General features: G+C 42.1%; 1 long non-coding RNA gene across 2 annotated transcripts in view; it reads right to left on the bottom strand.

The window, feature by feature from the left end:
- LOC132206076 (uncharacterized) overlaps nucleotides 1-21,587 on the bottom strand; it is a 291,826-nt gene that overhangs the window by 201,596 nt on the left and 68,643 nt on the right. Inside the window, exon 3 of one of the 2 annotated variants that reach the window (XR_009442806.1) lies at nucleotides 11,626-11,688. The exons of the other annotated variant lie outside the window; for it this stretch is intronic. This is a non-coding gene — a long non-coding RNA (uncharacterized LOC132206076). The remainder of the gene's footprint in view (nucleotides 1-11,625; nucleotides 11,689-21,587) is intronic. 2 annotated transcript variants of the gene reach the window in all.

Raw genomic sequence — 21,587 nt, 5'->3', positions numbered from 1 at the left:
CTCTGTCTTGTTGCGTGCAAGATGAACGGTTCAAAAGATGGTGATTTTTCAGCAATGTTTATGTTCTTTATTTAGGGTAAGAGCTGAGTTGAGGAAGAATTGCTTCTCTCAAAGGGTTGTGAATCTATGGAATTCACAACCACAAAGAGTGGTGGATGTTGGAACTTCTAAATTTACACAGGATATAAACAGGCTTCCTTACTAGTAATGGGTTGAAGGTTTATGGACAGCAAGTGGGTTCAGTGATGATCATATTGCATAAAAGGCTTGACGTGGTGAGTTGCCTATTCCTGCTCATTGGTGTTATGTTCTTATCAATTGTATGCTTGGTAGTTTATTATAGGGAAACTAAAACTGTATCATTCGATGTTCGATCACAATTAGAATATTCATGCAGTTTTGCTTGCAATATTGAAAAAAAGAGTTAGACACACTGAAGAGGATACAGTGAAGATTTATAAAGATGATCCCAGAAGCGTGTCAGCAACAATGTATTCCAAAATATTTTGACAGAGTGGATATGAAGAGTGATGTATGTTTGCAGAATAACTCTACCAACTCTACCAATGGCTGGGGTACAGTGCAGCCACCAATCTTCCTTTCTGTACTGGATGTGTGGCCTGTTTGCTTAACAGTGGCAGAGGATGAGCAACTAGTAAATGCTAACGAGAAGATGCACTTGTCTTAGGAAGTAGTTTATTGCAAAAAAGCAATAGATATAACTTACATCAGAAGCCAGTGATGATACATCTGAGTCCATCAGGACTCAATCTAGATTCGTGATTCACCCCTCAAGATTATATGATCATCATATGGAGCTTAATGCAGCCTCCAACATCTTCTCTGAAGCATTTTTGCCCAGAGTCAACATTATACCCATTATGTGGAGGTGCCAATGTTCTACGGGGGTGGACTGAATCAGAAGTCACACGCTACCTGGTTATAGTCCAATAGGTTTATTGGAAATCTTTTGGAGCGCTGCTCTTTCATCGGGTAAAGTTTTCATTTGTTGTGTAAATTCTGACGATATATATCTAGATATGTAATTATTCTTACATTTACCATGATTCACCTTCATTCAAGTCTCTGGCCTCTCAAATTCAGGTGGTGCAGAGATTTCACAATTCTTCAAGAATGTCTTCTGTTTGGGCTTGAAAAGTTAGAAGGTCATTAGCTTACTCTTGATTCTGATTTTGACCTTGATTGGTCTGTAATCCATTTTCTCTTGACATTCCTTATCGGATTTGTTTCATCTGAGCATTAGTGGGTAATTGTTCGCAATAGACGAGGTTCCTGCTGTTCCCCACATAACTCCCTCAGCTGCACAAATAACGTACAGTTGCAGTTAGTCCACTGTCTCTTGAATAACTGTACCATCCCTGTTGAGGTCCCTTCTCCATGCCTGTTGTCCTTGGTCCAAGTGTGACATCCATCGTGCACAGGGACATCTATTCTAGTGAGTAGTGGGTTGCTTCCAATCTCAGAACCATTTTTATCAACCCACAGACTCAACAGTGGAGTCAATGTCTTTGGGAGGATTGGAAGTTGAATCTTCAGTTTTAGCCCTATCAACAATTGTGATGGTGACAAGGCACAATGGAGTTGGGTGACCTGTGGTTTAACAAGGCTGTACAAAAGCCAGCTTTTATTTTTTAAAGGATTTTGGATCTGGATCCTATGTTCAGCTTCCCCACTGCTTCAGCTGTGAGTTTCCACCCTCCCCCCAACACCCCCCGCATCTTATTACATGCTCAAATCCAGAAGTGGCTACAAACTGGCTGAAAAAAATTCCTGGCAAATTGTAGACCATTATCTGACTTGCCCACATCAGGGATCTGATGTGTGCAGGATGTTTCATTGAAGACCTTAATAACTGCTTCTATGGTGAGAACATTTAACTTTTTCACTTCTAGTCACAGGCAATAAGGTAAGACCATCCATCAGATGTATCTAGTTTGGTTCCCACTTGTTTCTAAGGTCTGGTGATGAATGCAGTGAGAATCAGTGGCTATCTCTGAACAGATCTATGAATATCCCAAGTTTTACAGTCAGCAATGAGGTCCTCAATCAATCTTAGGATTCCTGAACACAGCACCGGTCATAGACCCATGGCTCTACACTTGGTAATCCTCATGTGGGCCTGATAAATCATGTCAAAAATGTTTTCTTCAAACAAAGCTGGAACTACCAGCATTTTGACAAAAATTATAAAATAACTTTAATAAATAAAAGTTGATGCTTGGTGACTTGTTGTTGTCTAGTTTGATTCAGCCTGTTTTGGGTGGCCAGCCGGCTTATGATAGTGGCCTGACTATATGATTCAGTTCACTAACGAGTATCTCATCAGTCATTGTAAGTCTGTTAACAGTTGAGCTGGAGAGTGCATTAACCATCATTTGTACCTTTCCCTGCACGTATTTGAACTCGTAGACAAACCAAATAAGACAGAGCTCGATTCTCTGTATCCATGAAAGAATCCGAATCAACTATTTCTCATCTAATAGGGAGTTTGATGGTTTAGGGTCTGTTTCCATCAGTGTTTTTAGGCCAAGGTTGCTAAAAATCTCTTGCAAACCCATATAACCGTTTATCCTTTCTAACTTCATAGTGGTGTCTAAGTTCCAATAATCCCTTGAAATAATAGTACAACAATTTCTGACAAACATCCACCTGATCCTGAAACAGCACTGCTCCTATACATCGACAGTTATGCTAGTTGGAAAGGATGCATTGTCATGGGTCAGGGCATCTGTGGACATCAGCATATCCTTGATGTCCTTAAGAGTATCCTTCTGGTGCGGCGCCCAACACTATAATCGAGTCATGGTAAGGAGCTGCCTCAAGGGTTCAATAGTCATTCCCCAGTGAGTTAAGACTTTCATGAACAGGGTTACCATGCTGGGAAATCATGCTGGTCACAAACTGATTTCTGAGTGGGAAACTCCCAAACTGCCTTCATTTTCTGTGGGTCTGGCAATTTTCCACTCTTGTTCCGAGGATGACGACTTCAGCTTGTACAAGGGGGCATAGCTACAAATTGAGGGGTGATAGATTTAAGACAGGTTCTTTACTCAAAGAGTGGTAAGGGCGTAGAACGCCCTGCCTGCCAATGTAGTTAACTCAGCCACATTAGGGGCATTTAAACAGTCCTTGGATAAGCATGTGGATAATGATGGGATAGTGTAGGGAGAGGGGCTTAGATTAGTTCACAGTTTGGCACAACATTGAGGGCCGAAGGGCCAGTTCTGCATTGTCTGCATTGTTCTATGTTCTGTGTTCTATGTTCATAATATGTCCCAACTAATGAATCGATTCATTGAATCCCTACAATGCAGAGCAGGCCATTTGGCCCACTAGGTTTACACCAACCCTCCAAACAGCATCCCACCCAAACCCATCCCCCTGCCTTATCCCTGTAACCCTGCATTTCCATGGCTAATCTATCTAGCCTGCACAACCCTGGACAATTTAGCATAGCCAATTCACTTAACTTGCAAATCTTCGCACCATGGGAGGATACCAGAGCACCCAGAGGAAACCGATGCAAACATGGGCAGAATGTACAAATTCCACAGAATCAGCCAAGGGTGGAATCAAACCCAGGTCCATGGCACTGTGAGGCAGCTGTTCCAACCACTGAGCTACCATGCCACCCCAAAATTCCTTTGAAAATTTCTCTTTCTTGATAAGGATGAGACCTTCAGCTTAAGTCTATTAAAACTATATCAATATGTATCAATGTATAATCCATATAGCATATGACACCTTCTAGGTACACAAAACCAGAGTAGGCTATTCAACCCCTTGAGCCTGTTCTTCCATTCAAAGAGATCATGGACGATCTGTGCCTTAAATCCAAATACCTGCTTTTGGCCCCTTCATAACTTTGCCTTACAAAAGAAAATCAATCTCAGTTTTAAAATTATCAACCGATCGAGCATCTGCTGCCTTTGCGGAAGACTGTTCCAAACATTTACAACCTTTGAGTTTGGTCCTAATTTTTAGACTATACTCCCTCGTTCTAGAACCCCTAACCAGTGGAAATAGCTCATCTTTATCCACCCTGTCTTTTCCTGTAAATATCTTGAAGACTTTGATCAGATCATCCCTAAACTTTCTAAATTCTGGAGAAAACAGGCCTCATTCGTATAATCCCTCCTCACAATTTAATGCCTTAAGTCCAGGTATTGTTCCTGTAAACCTACCCTGTACTCCCTCCAAGCAATATATCATTTGTAAGGTGTAGTGCCTAGATCTGAAAGGCCTGGCAACTTGAACAGCCTGCTCACTGTTCTTAAATAGTCATTGCCAATGTGCTATCTCCCAATGTAGGCTTGGGGAAAGCTGATCATTCCAAAGGTGGAACTTCACTTTTTTGAGTAAGTGTATGTCCACAGTCTTTGCCATCCCTCCAAACATTCGGACTAAGGCATTCAGCACACAATTATGTTCCTGGGGTGTACTCTCTGAGCTGTGGCTCCATTATCATTTGTTTTCCTTCCATCAAAACCTTTCTGGACTGTTGTCTCAGCTGCTACTGGTGGTGTGCAGTTGCCAGGTTGCCTTCCAGAAGTGCAGGCTAGCTGTGCATCATGTTGTTCATCATCAAGTCAGTAGGCCCTCTACAGAGCACACAGCTTGCTGGCAGTACATTTTAGACTGAGCTAAGCACTATCGAGACAGTGGTAGGCAGGCAGCACAAACCCTTCATCCAATTTGCTTGATGGAAAACATACCAGTAAGCTAAGTAATATGATGACTATGGAAACAATATTTATAAATGTGAACTCTTTTGTCACATCAAAAGTAAGATGAAAGTCTGAAAGAACTGTGGATGCTATAAATCAGAAACAAAAACAGGAATTGCTAGAAAAGCTCAGCGATTCAGGCAGCATCTGTGGAGAGAAATCAGAGTTAACATTTCAGGTCGAGTGACCCCTTCCTCAGAACTTTAGAATGATACTAGGGATAGAAGAAAGTCATTTTATCTTAGACATTTTAATAAGAGGTGAAACAAAATGACTCTACCTGCAACATGAACCTACCTTTTTTCTTCAGATGCTGACAAACCTGCTGCGTACCTCAAGCATTAGTTAGTTGTTTTTAACAGGCAGGAATCTAATTATTAACTGAAAAGAACAAAAACGCTTAACAGGTCAGGCTACTTCAGTCAAGCGATGAAAAACAAAGTTAATATTTCAGGTTGACAAACTTTCATCAGAACAGGGAAAAGTCTGAAATGTAATAGGTTTTACGTAAGCAAAAGTTGGGGGAGATTTAGACGGAGCGGAAGACAGCAGAGATACAATGAATACAAGGTTGGTTGTTCAAGGCCAAGAGGAAACAAATTGGGATTAAAAATTACAATCTAAAAGTGTACTGAGTGTTATAAACAAAGAAACCTACAGCACAGGAACAGGCCCTTTGGCCCTCCAAGCCTGCGCCATCAAGATCCTCTGTCTAACCTGCCATCTATTTTCTAACGGTCTGTGTCCAATTGCTCCCTGCCCATCCACGTACCTGTCCAAAAATAGCTTAAAAGACGCTAATGTGTCTGGGTCTACCACCTCCGCTGGCAACGCATTCCAGGCACCCAGCACCCTCTGTGTAAAGAACTTTCCACGCATATCTCCCTTAAACTTTCCTCCTCTCACTTTGAACTCATGACCCCTAGTAATTGAGTCCCCCACTCTGGGAAAAAGCTTTTTGCTATCCACCCTGTCTAGACCCCTCATGATTTTGTAGACCTCAATCAGGTCCCCCCTCAATCTCCATCTTTCTAATGAAAATAATCCTAATCTATTCGACCTCTCTTCATAGCTAGCACCCTCCATACCAGGCAACATCCTGGTGAACCCCCGCTGCACCGTCTCCAAAGCATCCACATCCTTTTGGTAATGTGGTGACCAGAACTGTACACAGTACTCCAAATGTGGCCGAACTAAAGTCCTATACAACTGCAACATGACCTGCCAACTCTTGTACTCAATACCCCGCCCAATGAAGGAAAGCATGCCATATGCCTTCTTGACCACCCTATTGACCTGCGTTGTTACCTTCAGGGAACAATGGACCTGAACACCCAGATCTCTCTGTTCATCAATTTTCCCTAGGACTTTTCTATTTACTGTACAGTTCACCCTTGAATTTGATCTTCCAAAATGCATCACCTCGCATTTGCCCGGATTGAACTCCATCTGCCATTTATCTGCCCAACTCTCCAATCTATCTATATTCTGCTGTAATTTCTGACAGTCCCCTTCACTATCAGCTACTCCACCAATCTTATTGTCATCAGCAAACTTGCTGATCAGACCACCTACACCTTCTTCCAGATCATTTACATATATCTCAAACAACAGTGGTCCCAGCACAGATCCCTGTGGAACACCACTGTTTACAGGTCTCCAATTTGAGAAACTCCCATCTACTACTACCCTCTGTCTCCTGTTGCCCAGCCAGTTTTTTTATCCATCTCGCTAGCACACCCTGGACCCCACGTGACTTCACTTTCTCCATCAGCCTGCCATGGGGAACCTTATCAAATGCCTGACTGAAGTCCAGGTATATGACATCCACGGCCTTTCCCTCATCAATCAACTTTGTCACGTCCTCAAAGAATTCTATTAAGTTGGTAAGACCTTCCCTGTACAAAACCATGTTGCCTATCACTGATAAGCCCACTTTCTTCCAAATGGGAATAGATCCTATCCCTCAGTATCTTCTCCAGTAGCTTCCCTACCACTGACATCAGTCTCACCGGTCGATAATTACCTGGATTATCCTTGCTGCCCTTTTTAAACAAGGGGACAACATTAGCAAGTCTCCTGTCCTCTGGGACCTCACCCAGGTCTAAGGACACTGCAAAGAAATCTGTTAGGGCCCCGGCTATTTCCTCTCTCGCTTCCCTCAGTAACCTGGGATAGATCCCATCCGGACCTAGGGACTTGTCCACCTTAATGTCTTTTAGGATACCTAACACTTCCTCCTTCCTTATGTCAACTTGACCTAGACTAAGCAAACATCTATCCCTAACCTCAACATCCGTCATGTCCCTCTCCTTGGTGAATACCGATGCAAAGCACTTGTTAAGAATGTCACCCATTTTCTCTGACTCAGCGCATAACTTTCCTTCTTTGTCCTTAAGTGGGCCAATCCTTTCTCTAGTTACCCTCTTGCTCTTTATATATGAATAAAAGGCTTCGGGATTTTCCTTAACCATCTTTGCCAGCAATATCTCATGTCTTCTCTTAGCCCTCTTAATCCCTTTTTTACAGATATGTCCAAAAGGTTATAAATTGCCTGATTGAATAATCAGGTGCTGTCCTTTGAGCTTACGCTGAACTTCAGGAGGTCTCAGCTTTAGAGATGAACATAACTGCAAAGTGGTGAATTTGATAAAATCTTATTCAAAATCTGAAAATGCTGCGCGGCCTTCTGAATATTTCCAGCATTCTCTTTTCTCCATTACAAGTTTTTATTTCAGATTTCCAGCACCTTCAGTATTTTACTTTGTTGTCATAACCTAATTATTAACCCTGAATGTTACACATTCTTACAGTTTTCTCCTGGGAAGAATGTGTACTAAAGTAACTCAAATCAGAGTGTTTTACCGGAAACTCCATGGACAAACATGTGGCAATAAACCCCATACACCAATCACTACCAAGCAGAATGGAAACAAGGCCAACCACCACATCACACCGGACCGGACAGGCCAACAATGCTTCACTGGAAGTAGACTGATGATGTTGCCTAGTATGGTGGCAAAATGTCTGCAAACCAGCCCACCAGCTTGGCGAACAAATCAACAACCTCAGAGTGTTTTATGTCTGAATGACAAACTTCATTTTTTTATCAATGTAAGCACTATTTGAAATTCAATGTTGAATTTGCAAGGTACTGTTTCAAATGCAAATCTCCCAGTGATGTCACTGGACAACTTTTGACATGTAGCTGGGAGTTTGGTTTCGAGACCTTGAGTCATGTAATTTTGCACAGAAACAGACTTTGCAGCTTACATCAACAATGACTTGTATATATCAGATTTTGCTAATTTAAGTGAATACAGAAGCAGGAACATCTCCAGGATTGTTGAATAAACTGATTCAAAATTTTAGATATAAATCTCCAATATGGAATTTCAAATTTATTTTATGGAAAAATTGAAGGATTTCAGGCTTGAATAATAAGGCACAAAATGCCAAGATAGAAGAATTAGATGCGAAAAGCCTGTATATAAGTTGCAACAGAAAGACCATAGAAGTGCAGGGATTACTGGATTTCTAAGTTGAAGGTCTACATAGGAACTTGGATCATAGTAATGATTTCCTGTAGTTTATTAACTAAAGGAAAACAATACAACAGATTAAGTTGGAACTTCTGATCCTAATTAAAAATTACACAGCACAATCTTCTGCCCCCTTGTAATGTTTATTTTGCAGTTGTTATCCAACAACAAATGGAGAATCCTGATCTGCTTTGCTAAGCAACCTTACACCTCTTTCAGGTAGGTGGGTTACTTGTGTATTGGCAAATCCACCTCAATATTGCAGCAGGGTAATTTCTACTAAAGAATAGCTAAGACTCACAATTGTTGATCACATGAAGACTAAACATTTATTAAAAATATGGTTAGTCCTTGAAATTATACCTGGTAGGGAAAGAGGAAAATTAATAAAAAAAGCATTTTCATCCTACATGGAAACGTTCAAAACCTTCAGAAATCCCAAATTACTTTACAGTCTAGTTAATGGACGATGAAGCCAATGGAGTATATTTGCTATTGTAATATAAGAAAACACAGCAGCCTGTATGCAAACAGAAATGTCCGCCAAACAACGAGATAATGACCAAACAATCTTTGTTTAATGAAGCAGACTCAGAGCTAAATATTGGGAGGAGATTGGGCAAGTATATTATGCACTGAGGCCAGATAGTACCTCAATTTAGCACCTCGTTTGAAAGACAGCACCGTAAACAAAGCAATACTCCCACTGTTATTGCATTGAAATTTCAATCTAGATTTAATACCCAAGTCTCTGGAATGGAACTTGTAGCCATAACCTTCTAGCTCAGCAGCAAAAGTGCTACTACTGAATCAAAGCCGATACCTGGGTCAGGAAAAGGGAGACACTGAAATGTTAAGAGCTTGATTTTAAACTCAATTGATATTCCCATGCCCCTGTTCATTTTCCTTTTAAAAAGAATGACAGTGAGGTAGATGCAAATTGTGAGTTGCAATCTCTTTTTCAAGACAGTTGAGTAATGTAGAACCATTTAAATTTTCTCAGCAGGGATCATTTAAATTGTGTTAGAAATTATAGGATACAGTAGCCACAACCAGTTCCCCATTAAGAGAACTGTTCTTTGCAATATGATTGTTATCTCCACTTGTTAGTTCACAGGTGCAGCATTTAATACTGATAAGTTACTTATGGGGCTGCAGTTTGTAATTCAGAAGTTAAGAGCTGCAAAATCTTAGTTCGACAAATTATGTAGCACATCAACTCTTCACCTAATTTATAAATCATTAAAACAACTCAAGCTTACATGCAAATTCAAATATCAACAGATTTTCACTTCTTCCAGTTTTGGGTATTTATTTCTGACACTGGTATATTGAGGACAATTTCAGAAGGCATTTGCAGAATACTTTTTTACTATTGTCCACATTCAGAACTCAGGTCCATTAAAATGGGGATAGAAAATTGAGACAATTATCCAAATTTCCAGTGTAACATCCATACTTGTGGAATGCAAGCAAAGATAATGATCATGGATTCTTGGAAATTCTGCAATAAGTATGCAGGACATCAGCAAATAACTCTAATTATATGTAATAATCTCATATGGACACAGGAGAGACTCAGGATGATTTTATTTTGTTCAATCCTCTTGAGTGAATGTAACAAGGTGTATTTTTGAGAAAATGCTTTAACGCTTTGAGTGCTGTGACTTTCAGGAACAAGTAAAACTCAGGTTATCTTAAAATGTTATTATTCAAACCATATGAAATGTAATTCAGATTCTATTTTACATGGTGGAAGAAACCAGCAGCATACGAGAACTTCAAGAGAAGCAGGGGGCAGAGATAGAACATAGAACACAGAACAATAGAGCGCAGAACAGGCCCTTCGGCCCTCGATGTTGAGCCAACGTGTGAACTAATCTAAGCCCATCCCCCTACACTATCCCATCATACACTGGCAGGCTTACCACTCTCTGAGTGAAGAACCTGCCTCTGACATCTGTCTTAAATCTATCATCCCTCAATTTGTAGTTTTGCCCCCTTGTACAAGCAGTCATCATCATCCTCAGAAAAAGACACCCACTATCCACCCTATCTAATCCTCTGATCATCTTGTATGTCTCTATTAAAACTCCTCTTAGCCTTCTTCCCTCCAATGAGAACAGACCCAAGTCCCTCAGCCTTTCTTCATAAGACCTTTGCTCCAGACCAGGCTTCATCCTGGCAAATCTCCTCTGCACCTTTTCCAATGCTTCTACATCCTTCCTGTAATGGGGCGGCCAGAACTGCACGCAATATTCCAAGTGAGGCCGCACTAGCATTTTGTACAGTTGCAGCATGACATCTCGGCTCCGGAACTCAATCCCTCTACCAATAAAACCTAACACACCATAAGCCTTCCTAACAGCACTAACAACCTGGGTGGCAACTTTCAGGGATCTATGTACATGGACACCAAGATCTCTCTGTACATCCACACTACCAAGAATCTTTCCATTGACGCAGTTTTCTGCCTTCCTGTTATTCTTCCCAAAGTGAATCACCTCACATTTATCCGCACTGAACTCCATTTGCCACCTTTCAGCCCAATTCTGCAGTTTATCCAAGTCTCCCTGCAACCTGCAACATTCTTCCACACTGTCCACCACTCCACCGACTTTAGTGTCATCTGCAAACTTACTAACCCATCCACCTATGCCTGCGTCCAATTCATTTATAAAAATGACAAACAGCAGTGGTCCCAAAACAGATCCTTGAGGCACACCACTAGTAACCGGACTCCAGGTTGAATATTTTCCATCAACCACCACTCGTTGCCTTCTTACAGAAAGCCAGTTTCTAATCCAAACTGCTAAATCTCCCTCAGTCCCATGCCTCTGTATTTTTTCCAATAGCCTACCATGTGGAACCTTATCAAAGGCTTTACTGAAGTCCATGTACACCACGTCAACTGCCATACCCTCATCCACATGCTTGGTCACTTTCTCAAAAAACTCAATGAGGTTTGTGAGACACGACCTGCCCTTGACAAATCCAAGTTGACTATATCCAATCAAATTGTTGCTTGCGAGATGATAATAAATCCTATCTCTTATAATGTTTTCCAAAACTTTTCCTACAACAGACGTAAGGCTCACTGGTCTATAAATCCCTGGGTCATCTCTTCTGCCCTTCTTGAACAAGGGCACAACATTTACAACCCTTCAGTCCTCTGGTACTAAATCTGTAGACAATGAGGACTCAAAGATCAAGGCCAAAGGCTCCGCCATCTCCTCCCTAGCATCCCAGAGAATACTCAGAAAAATCCCATCCGGTCCAGTGGATTTATCTATCATCACACCTTCTGGAATTGATAACACCTCCTCCGTACTAACCTCAATCCTTTCAATTCTAGTAGTCCGTAACTCAGTCTTCTCTTCTACAATATTCTCCTTTTCCTGAGTGAAAACAAATGAGAAATATTCGTTTAGTACCTCTCTGACCTCCACAGGGTCCACACACAACTTCCCACTTCTGTCTTTGACTGGCTCTACTCCTACCCTTGTCATCCTCTTATTCCTCACTTACCTATAGAAAGCTTCAGGGTTCTCCTTTATTCTACCTGCTGTCTGCTCATGTCCTCTCCTTGATCTTCTTAAATCTCTCTTTAAATCCTTCCTCTCCATCGCCTCAGCTGAACCATCTCATCTCATCATCACATAAGCCTCCCTCTTCCGCTTAACAAGAGATACAATTTCTTTAATTAGCCACGGTTCCCTTACCTTATCACTTCCTCCCTGCCTGACAGGGACATACCTATCAAGGACACGCAAAATCTGTTCCTTAAACCAGCTCCACATTTCGATTGCCCCCATCCCCTGCATTTTGCTAACCCATTCTATGCCTCCTAAGTCTTGCCTAATAGCATTATAATTGCCCTTCCCCCATCTATAATGCTTGCCCTGCGGCATGTTCCTGTCCCTTTCCATCGTTAAACTAAACGTAACCGAATTATGGTCACTCTCTCCAAAGTGCTCACCTACCACTAAATCAAACACCTGACCTTGTTCATTACCAAGTACCAGATCCAGTGTGGCCTCCCCTCTTGTCGGCCCTTCAACATACTGTGTCAGGAAACCGTCCTGCACACATTGGACAAAAACTGATCTACCCGACGTACTAGAGTTATAGCATTTCCAGTCAATATTAGGGAAGTTAAAGTCTCCCATAATGACCTCCCTGTTCCTTTTACTCCTGCCCAGAATCATTTTGACAATCCTCTCCTCCACATCCCTGGAACTTTGCAGAGGCCTATAAAAAACTCTCTGCAGTGTGACCTCTCGTCTCCTGTTTCTGACATCAGCCCTTACCACTTCAGTAGCCGAGTCTTCATCAAAAGTTCTTTCAACCACCATTATACTGTCCTTGACTAACAAAGCCACACCTCCCCCTCTTTTACCACCTTCCCTGATCTTAATGAAAGATCTAAACCCTGAAACTGCAACACCCATTCCTGACCCTCCTCTATCCACGTCTCCAAAATGGCCACAACATCGAAGCTCCAGGTACCTATCCATACTACAAGCTCACCTACCTTATTCCGGATACTCCTGGCATTGAAGTAGACACACTTCAAACCAGCTTGCTGTCTGCCAGCACACTCCTGAGACAGTGAGAACCTGTCCATGTCCTCCCTACTCTCATCCTCCTGTGTACTGGAACTACACCTCAGTTTCCCGCCCCCCTTCTGAACTAGTTTAAATCCACCCGAAGAGCACTAGCTAAATTCCCAACCAGGCTATTAGTGCCCCTGTGGTTCAAGTGAAGGCTGTCCTGTTTGTAGAGGTCCCACCTTCCCCAGAATGAGCCCCTATTGTCCACCTACCTGAAACCCTCCCTCCTGCACCTTCCCTGCAGCCACGTGTTCAGCTAAAATCTCTCCCTGTTCTTTGCCTCGCTATCAAGTGGCACAGATAACAAACCAGAGATAATCATTTGGTTTGTTCTCGCTCTCAGCTTCCACCCTAGCTCCCCGAAATCCTGCCTGACATCCCTATCCCTCTTTCTACCTATGTCGTTGGTACCCTCTCCCTTCAGGACTCCAAAGACACGATCCAAGACATCATGGGCCTTGGCACCTGGGAGGCAACACACCAACCGTGAGTCTCTTTCATTCCCAACAAACCAAGATGAGTGCAGTGGCTTTCACTAAAGAGAATGTGGTGGGGAAGCTGAAAGGTCTGAAGGTGGATAAATCACAAGGAACAGCTGGACTTTGCCCCAGAGATCTGAAGGAGATAGCTGAGGAGATTATGGAGGTATTGGTGGTGACTTTTCAGGGATCACTGGAGTCAAGGAAGGTCCCAGAGGAAAATGGCTAATGCAATACCCCTGTTTAAGAGGGGAGGGAGACAGAAGACAGGGAACAATAGGCCAGTTATCCTGAACTCAGTTGTTGGTAAGATTTTAGAGTCCATTATTAAGGATTAGATTATGGAGTATTTAGAAGTGCATGCTAAAATAGGGCTGAGTCAGCACGACTTCTGCAAGAGGCAGGCTTGTCTGACAAATCTGTTCGAATTCTTTAAGGAGGTAATGAGCAAGTTAGACAAAGAAGAGTTAGTGGATGTGATCTATTTGGATTTCCAGGAAGTTTGTTGTAGAAGCTGTGCAGGAGCTTATTAAATAAGGTAACAACCCATGGAATTAGGGGAAGGATACTGCCATGGATAGAGGATTTGCTGACTGGCAGAAGGCAGAGTGTAGGGATAATGGGGTCTTTTTCAGGATGGCAACTAGTGACTACTGGAATTTTTCAGGGATCTGTGTTGGGACCACAACCATTCACAGTATACATTAACAATCTGGATAAAGGAACCGAGGGCATTGTTAAAAAGTTTACAGATGACACAAAGATAGGTGGAGAGACAGGTAGTGTTGATGAGGTGGAAAGGCTACAAAAGGACTTGGACAGACCAGGAGAGAGAGCAAAGAAGTGGCAGATGAAATACGTTGTGACAAAGTGTGAGATTTTGCACTTTGGTGGGAAGAATGGAGTTGTAGACTATTTTCTAAATGTGGAAAGGCTTCAGAAATATGAAGCACAATGTATCCTAATTCAGGATTCTCTTAAGGTTAACATGCATATTCAGTTGCCAGTTAGGACAGCAAATGCAATGTTGGCATTCATTTCAAGATGGCCAGAATACAAAAGCAGAGATGTCCCACTGAGGCTGTACAAGGCTCTGGTCAGACCACATTTGGAATATTATGAGCAGTTTGGGGTCCCATATCTAAGGAAGGATGTGCTGGTATGGAGGGGGTCCAGAGGAAGTTTAAAAGAATGTTCCCAGGGATGAATGGCATATCATATGAGGAAAGTTGACGACTGTGGGTCTGTATTCAGCAGATTTTTGAAGGATGAGTGGCCATTTCATTGACAGAATATTGAGAGGCCTGGATAGAGTGGAAGTGTAGAAGATATTCCCACAAATTGTAGATACTAGTACCCAAGGGGACAGCCTAAGAGAGAAGGGGTAATCCTTCAGAACTGACATGAGGAGGAATTTCTTCAGCCAGAGGATGGTTAATCTGTGCAACTCATTACTGCAGATGTTTGCAGAGGCCAAGTCATTGGTGTATTTAAGGCAGAAATAGATAGGTTCTTGACTGGTAAGGAGATCAAGGGTTACAGGAAGAAGGTAGGATAATGAGTTGAGAAACATGTCAGCTATAAATTATACGATGGAGCAGACTCAGTGGGCTGAATGGCCTAATTCTGTTCCTAAGCCTTATGGTCTTTATCACAAAAGAACACCTACTGCTCATCCATACAAGATACGCATATACAAGGTTACACAAAAAAGGGTAACATGTACTGATACCTTTATAAACAGAGTTCATAAGTCGCTATTACACAGTTTCTTCAAGATAGCTATTGGAAGCAGGGCAGAACTGTAAATTCACTTTGGCCTCACAGAAGGAAAAATGAAGGCTGGAGGTTTCTAGTGATGAATTCACAATGACACCTCAAGCAGGAGCAGATTTCTCGGCTTTCTAGACACAAATGTGGTCAAACCTCTGAAGTTCCATTCACTAATCATGTAATTGCAGTTAAAGATATAAACTTGGTGGTCATGCTGTAGTTATCCTGCAGCTTATTTCATACAAGGCTTGGACGATCAGCTTTAGATGGGAATTTCTGTTGCAGTATATGGATGGTCCAATCTATGGATGCAACATTAGAAAGATTTTTGAACTAATATTATGGCTTTTATATAAAAATCCAGTTAAATAATGATCAACTTGTTCATGTCCTCGAAACTACTTTCAAACCTGCATATATAGATCTCCCTTCTCTCTTCAGTTTCTTTCCCCATTCCCGTCATGCCTTTAGAGATAATGGGAACTGCAGATGCTGGAGAATCCGAGATAACAAAGTGTAGAGCTGGATGAACACAGCAAACACAAGCAGCAAAACGGAAAGTACTAGCGCTGCAAAATCTTGAAATGATAGTTCATTTACCTTTCATTATTGTAGACTGTGCAATATTGCTTTATTCAAAGTAGATATTGATACAAAAACATTTGTGTATTTCTTTTGTTAAATTTGCTATGAACTTTTTTGACATGGGACAAGGTTCTTTCTCTTGTACATTTTTTGAAGTAGTGTCATGGCCGCCTGCGGATTTGCTGTGGGCTGGGTGTGTGAGGAGTTTTTATTTCACTGAGCAGGAGCTGGTCACAAGCCGGTGCTCTTAAGATGCTGCTTGGCCTGCTGTGTTCATCCAGCTCTACATTTTGTTAAATCCCATCATGCCTTCCCTGAGCTCATCTTGTCCATGAGACCTACCTCCTGTTCCTCTGGCCTTATTCCTAATAAAGTATTGATCAGCCAACTTCTCCTCTTGCTGACCATGTTAATAGACATGGTAAACAGCTCTCTTTCCCCTATCACCAATTCTTAACATCATTTGCTTTCAACAGCTTTCATGTGCACTCAGAAATAATCATTGAGGCATCACTTGATCTCATTTGAGCTTAGATGCAATTATTCAGCTATCATTTTACATCAATTGCACTCAAGAACAATTACATAGCTATAATCTGGCATCCCAAGTGGTCATCAACAATTATCATTGTCGTCAAATGAGATATTGTAGCACTCAAACATTCCTTTCAACATTCAGAAATGAATAATTGTTTGAGAAATTCAGCAATCCTGAGAAAAAAAATTAAGTAAGTTTTACACATCGGTTGACATCAACAGTATTTTGGCCGTAGATTTTTCCCAGTTCTAACAAACATGGTCTGTATAATGTGCACTATTTAATAGACAGATCATTGCAGATTATGCACTGGAGTTGTGAACATATATGTCTTTGCATTATGTATATCTACATTATGGAATTTAATTTGTTAATAACACTATAATCCTCATACCCCAACCTCACCAAAGTAAATTTATCTAGTTGAAATTATTGTAAAGGCACAGCTTAGAGTAACTGGTGAGGGAAAATGAATTGGCTTTCTTCAGGATTCAGTTAATTTACCAGAAAGAAAAACGCACCACAGATCATCGCAGCAGTCCAAATGCTTCTGGCAGAATCAGGCACACTGCAATCTGTTCAGTTGCACAGGAGCCAATCTAATAGTTATTGTGAGGTTGATGATCTGTGGCATCCACAACCAATCATAACTGTGCAAACCTAACAGCAATCTGTGGCTGACCAAATCTCACTGTGTATACATTCTCTGATGCCAGGCAATCTATAAACAGCCTCCCCCAGTGTTTGAATAAAACTGCAATGTAAACATGAATTACAATGAGTTTCAGTAAATTGTTTTTTGGAAGTGCAGCAAATCCCTCTACAATCCTTGGTTTTAAAAAAAGTGCTTATCCCACTTCGGTTCACAATCAAAAACACAGAATAGTAAAAAGATGCAATTTTTGCAGTGTGGGGAATGCAGGTATCTTCTCCACCATGACATGAACAGAAGAGATGAAGACGCATGATCCACCACAAACATGTCCTGATGCTGCATGCTGCTTCATAAAAAGTATTACAGCTTTAATAGGACAAAAAGCCATTTCATAGTGCACAACATTAATCCTATCAGTAAGCTCTCACTTAGTCCCCCAGAAAGAGAAATATTACGTGGTATAATACATTAATTATAAAACGATATGGAAAGCATGGAATGCAGACTTCAGACACATTATTACTGACACTAGCTGCAGAATTTAATAGGTTTATCGGAAATTTTTGCAGCCTTTTTATCCTTGTTGTTTAATTAACTTTCTTTCTGAATGCTCATTAAATTATGACAATCAACTATAAAAATATCCCACAGTAATTAACTTTTTTGAATTAACTATTGATGGGATTGCTGCAAACGACAGGACTATGCTGAAAGATGCAGAGTTTGTTCTCACTCCCATCCAACATGGTTAAATTGAGATACACAGAAATACAGCTTGAATTTTTAATCTCATGTTGATGGCGAGTTTCACCAGGGCAAGTGGAGGTGCCCCCAAGATCCTGACCAATCCCAGAACAACAGCAATTAAGATTCTTAAGCAACTAATTGACAGCTCGCTAAGGGATATTTTCTCAGCTGGCAGGGACACGCGGACTGAACACATTCTCTGTAGCAGGGTAAGGGAGTGGAGCAGACAGCCTTTTTTATACATTGCGGTGAAGTAGGTGGGCAAATGAAACAGTGAATGGTGCAGAAGGGTAAGTCTGCCACTGACACACAGATATTGGCAGGTCAGAGCAGATAGCGGCTGTTGTAGGTGCTTGAACTATGACGCATACTGTAAATGGTGATGATATCATGAGTATATTGCTTAAAGGTACACTGCACATCTGCTGTAATACATAATACAAAATCCCTATTTTTCAAAAAAAATTCCAGATATAGAAATATATAGTACATTGGCATGTGATGTCAAGTCAGCATATATGTCAATACAACAATACCGCATATATTTAAAAGTCAAGCTGACAAGATTAATAATTAAAATATTGATGTAAAATATCTGAGGATTGACAACATGATTTGATGATTGTGCGTCCATCTGGAAAGGTACATATTATTCTCAGTTGCTCCTGGCTGGTATTTTTTCAGTTCATTCGTGGGACGTGGGTATTGCTGGCCAGACCAGCATTTCTTGCCCATTCCTGGTTGCCCTTGAGAAGGTGTGGTGAGCTGCCTTCTTGAATTGCTGCAGTTTCTGTGTTGTAGGGAGACCCACAATGCTGTTAGGGAGAGAAAACCAGGATTTTGACCCAGCGACAGTGAAGGAATGGCAGTATATTTCCAAGTCAGGATGGTGACTGGCTTGAAGGGGAACTTGCAGATGGTGGTGTTCCCACGTATCTGCTGCCTTTATCGTCCTCGATGACTGTGGTGTTTTTGGGTTTAGAAGGTGCTGTTAAAGGATCTTTTCTGCAGTGCATCATACGGATACACACTGCTGCTGCTGAGTGTCAGAAGTGGTGGGACGAGTGCTTGTGGATGTGGTGCCAATCAAGCGGGCTGCTCTCTTCTGGATGGTATTCACTTCCTGAGTGTCATTGGTCCTACACCCATTGGGAATTGAGGAGTATTACATGTCCCTGGTAGACGGTTGACAGGATTTGTGGATTCAGGAGGTGAGTTACTCGCTACAGGATTCCTAGCATCAGAACAGCTTATGTAACAATATGAATTATGTGCTAATTCAGTACAGTTTCTGGTTAGTTGTAACCCCCAAGATGTTGACAGTATGGTATTCTGTGATGGTGATGTCATTGAATGTCAAAGAACAATAGTTCTTTTTTTCTTTGAGATGGTCATTGCATGGCATTTGTATGGCACGAATGTTGCCTGCCACATTTCAGTCCAAACCTGGCTAGTTTCCAGATCTTGTTGCATTTGGATATAAACTTCTACAATATCTGAGGGGTCGTTAATGGTGCTGAACATTGTACAATCATCAGTGAACATCCTCACTTCTGGTCTTATAACGGAAGGAAAAGGATTAACAAAGTAGCTGAAGATGGTTAGGCCTAAGGCATTACCCTGAGGAATTCTTGCAGAGGTGTCTTTGAACTGAGATAACTGACCCTCAACAACCACGACCATCTTCCTATGTACCAGGAATGACTCCAACCAGTAGAATTTTCACCCTTTATTTCCCATGACTCTCGGCTCCATCATGTCAAACTCAGCCAAATGTGGTATTGATGTCAAAGGCTGTCCCTCTCACCTCACCTCTGGAATTCAGTTCTTTTATCAGTTTGAACCAAGTCTGTAATGAGGTCAGGAGCTGAGTGGCCCTAGCAGAACCTGAGCTGAGCCTCAAGTCAGCAGGTTACTGTGGAGAATATGTTGCTTTATAATCACTCTTAAATGACACCTTCCATCACATGATCAAGAGTAGTCTGATGGGGTGGTAATTGGTTTCATGTCCATCATTGGACTTTTTAAGATTTTTATTGAATTCATTTTCAAACTTCTGCTGTGTTGGGAATCGACCCTAGGTTCCCAGAATGTGACATGGATCTCTGAATTACTAGGCCAGTGACAGTACCACTATGTAATCGACAACTTAGTTGTCTAGTAGCTGTTTGCTGCCAAGCAGCATCAGAACACAATATTGTCAAAGTTTTCCTGCACCACCCTGTGTACATGATTGATGTATTGTCTGTCGGTCTGGGCTGGCTTCTCTTCCTTTGCAATGTAGTACAATGGTCAGTAATGACTTCAGACTTTCTCAGTTGACTGCATAGTTTAGAAGCGGTTGCCAGTATCAAAGTGTTTCTGAAATGATTTCTGCATTGCAGTCTTTGTCAGCAAGTTTTCAACCTGCTCACTTGTATATCTGTTGCTTTCCCCTCCATCTTTGAAGTGTAAAATATTGTGTCACTTTCATTCTCACCACCATGGGTGTGGTTTGAATCACATGAATGGTTATGATGTTGAAATATGTACATGCTGTTGCTGGTCCACTGCTATCTACCAAGCAGAAGATTTTGGGATTCCAAGATGAATTAATAACAACTTTTGAGAAGATTTGTGGCTCAGGTTGAGGTTCTGGATGTGAGTTTGCTCACTGAGCTGGAAGGTTAGTTTTCAGACATTTCGTCACGGTTCTAGGTAACATCATCAGTGAGCCTCCGACAAAGCACTGGTGTTATGTCCCGGTTTCTATTTATCTGTTTAGGTTTCCTTGGGTTGGTGATGTCATTTCCTGCATTGGCGATGTCATTTCCTGCACTCTTCTAGATGGTATTCACTTCCTGAGTGTCATTGGTGCTACACCCATCCAGGAATTCAGGAGTATTACATGTGCCTTGTAGACAGTGGACAGGATTTGTGGATTCAGGAGGTCAGGAAGAACAGGAAATGACATCACCAACCCAAGGAAACCTAAACAGATAAATAGAAAGCAGCACATAACACCAGCACTTTGTTGGAGGCTCACTGATGATGTTACCTACAATGGTGACGAAACATCTGGGAACAAACCTTCAAGCTCAGTGAACCAGCTTACATCTCGAACACAATAAAGACCCACTCTCTTGTGGACCGAGAGGAGGAGAGTGCTATCTTGGAGGTGAAAGGAGGATGTCGGGTTGGCTGTGCACCCTTGCGACTAGTGGATCTTAATGCTGGCTTCGGCCTAACGCTGGCTTCAGCCTAACGCTGGTTCAGGGGAGCAGCCAACCTGCAACAATGGCTGCGGCAAGTGCTCGTGCCCCGGGTCAGGGGGTCCGGAACACCATCCGTGTTTCCATAAAGAAGGTGGATGAAGGTGCACCTGTGGACTGCACCTTTTTCGTGAAGAGGGTCCTGTTGGACTGTTGCGGGTTCGCTGCTGCGGACATTTACTGCCTGCAGGATTTCCCCGGAGGAGGTTTTTACGACATGACCTTCAGGAGTGCCAAGCTTTGCGAGCGCTTCCTGGAGGTTTTCAAGGAGAAAGGAGGTGAGGGCCCCCTCTCTGTATTGACCGCTGTCCGGCTGTTTGTGATGCCAGCACAGAGGAGCCATATGGTGACTGTACACATGTACAACCCGCATGTGCCAGCAGTTGATGTCCTGACCTTCCTCGGAAGGTATGTGAAAGTGGAAGGGGACCTAACTGACATCGTGGACCCCTTTGGCATCTGGACGAGTAAGAGGCAGGTCAAGGTGACGCTGAGGATGGGCGCGGACGGGAATGTCGTACACCCACCGTCCAGCTTCGTGATCGGCGGGAGCAAGGGCTACCTGACCTATGCAGGGCAACCAAAAGTCTGCCATGTCTGTGGTAGGTCAGGTCACATGGCGGCCGACTGCAAAGCCACCATCTGCAGGAACTGCA

The sequence above is a fragment of the Stegostoma tigrinum genome, chromosome 2 (assembly GCF_030684315.1).
Source record: "Stegostoma tigrinum isolate sSteTig4 chromosome 2, sSteTig4.hap1, whole genome shotgun sequence".
In the NCBI taxonomy this organism is placed as follows: Eukaryota; Metazoa; Chordata; class Chondrichthyes; order Orectolobiformes; family Stegostomatidae; genus Stegostoma; species Stegostoma tigrinum.
Note: the sequence above shows the minus strand (reverse complement) of the source record. Positions and strands in the feature narration are given on the sequence as shown.